Source organism: Schistocerca serialis, chromosome 3 (assembly GCF_023864345.2).
Source record: "Schistocerca serialis cubense isolate TAMUIC-IGC-003099 chromosome 3, iqSchSeri2.2, whole genome shotgun sequence".
Taxonomy (NCBI): Eukaryota; Metazoa; Arthropoda; class Insecta; order Orthoptera; family Acrididae; genus Schistocerca; species Schistocerca serialis.
The window spans coordinates 161,836,035-161,838,181 of NC_064640.1; positions in this window are offsets into that span (position 1 = coordinate 161,836,035).

Sequence of the window (2,147 nt, forward strand, 5' to 3'; positions counted from 1 at the left end):
TACACTCTCTACAATTCCTTGAAAATACATACAGTCCTTTGTAACCATGGTCTCTTTCAGGGGTCATGAATTTCACAGTTTATGTAACACAGAAACGTTGGCTGATAAGTTTATGTGAGTAAAGTTCAATCGTTAATGTTGACTGACCTAAAGTGGAATTCTTCAACCAGTTATAATATTCTAAACCAGTTCAACACACGTAAAATGCTCCATTTGCCATGCAGTATTTAACATGGATGGCATTATGGAAAACAGTCAATAGCAAATGCAGAGAACTTTGTATCACTTTTTCAGCATCATTCAGAAAATCAGTCTGGTAATAATCACAGTGAGACTTTAGTGTGGTTCTACCAGATTGGAGACATAGCGCAAAGAAATTTGAAGACTTTGTTGACTAACTAACATGACTCATTCTCCATTGCTCCACAGAGGCAGATTTCTGTCACTGTTCTTTTCTTGTATCTAACAAAGGCTTCTGACATGGTTAGTCCCCCAATCCTATTGGAAAACATATTGCAGTATGGGATACATGATACTGCTCACAAGTTAGAAACTACTCCAAATCTGGTGAAATCAAACATACATATAAGAATCCATGAAATTCCTCAGGGGGGACAGTCCTTGGACCTGCACACATTTTGACTTTTCAGCTAATGCCAATTCCTTTTTGTAAGCTGATGATACTAATATACTTTTCAACTGGCAGCAATGATCCTATACAAGCAACACTACATGAGAGTGCTTCCCTTCTGGGAGGATGTCAGTGCACAACATCCTTCTGTAACATTTGCAGGAAACAGCATCAGTATAGTAAAAGAAATCCATTTTTTATGCTGTAAATCACTGACACACACAACTTCGAAACTCACAGGGAAATGATGACAAAGTGCGCTTCAGTCAGGCAGTAACTACAAATACATTGAAATTGATGTACCATCCACTTTCGAGTTGGTCATGTCCTATGGTTTACTTTTTTGAGGCAACATTAGTGAACCTCAAACCATTTCCAAAATTAAGCCATGATACTAATATTCATTATTCATTAAAGTGAAGCTTGAGGATTGCAGACCACTCTTCAAGTAGAACAAAATTATACCACTTCCTAATCACTACATATGTGAATTAATTTGTTTCACAAAATAAAATTTCCCAAACTGCACAATAATGAAGATTGTCATGATCATAATACAAGAACAACAAGTCTTTACAAATAACATAAAAAACTGCAAAATTTTAAGCTGACTGTGTCAAGTATTATGTATATTAGCCTTATGTTCAGAACTCTGTATGTTAGGAGGTGAATAAAACACACTTCATATATGGGTATAAAGCTCTAAATTGCTTCCCAGAATCAACAAAATTAAGTAAATCAAAGGCAGCCTTTACATGCAATATAAAATGTGTACTGGTGGAATATTATTTTTTATTTTGTGTAAGAGTTTATGAGAGTGCAACTATAGAAGTTTGATTCTCTGTAACAATTTTGTGTTAGGGAATATGTGGCATATTACATTCTAGTACCTTCATAATTTATATGACTATGTACAACTTTAATGTCAATGTTGCTTAAAATATCAGTTGGATAGACTGCAACTCACCACACAGAGGAGATGTTGCGCAGGAGTCAGGTACATTTAAAAATATAGTAGTGACAGTGAGTCTGCATTTAGAAGTAGACACACTGTCCTTTGTCTCTTTTTAAATTTGCCTGTTTGCCAAGGCATTAGGAAGCAGACTGAATACACAACACATTAGTAGTGTGTGTGTGTGTGTGTGTGTGTGTGTGTGTGTGTGTGTGTGTGTGTGTCACACATTATGTTATGCTGTGTACACATTAACTGTTCAGGTAACCACCCGTTTCAATTTGCAATTTGGGGATAAGTAAAGTTCGCTGAAGAAAGAAAAATTAAAGTACCAATGTCTTTCTGCAACCTTTTGTTTGCTCTGTGATTGATTGCACTATGTTACCTGGAGTGAAAACTGGAGCTCCACTATTCATTAATAGCACGTGGACTTACTTGTCATCTCAGTAATCCTCCATATAATAACCATACTTTAGATGATGATCTTGAATGGTTTACACAAAAAGCAGCTCACAATATTGCATCATCCTACTCACTCTGGAGATCCCTGTAGCTTTAGCTCTT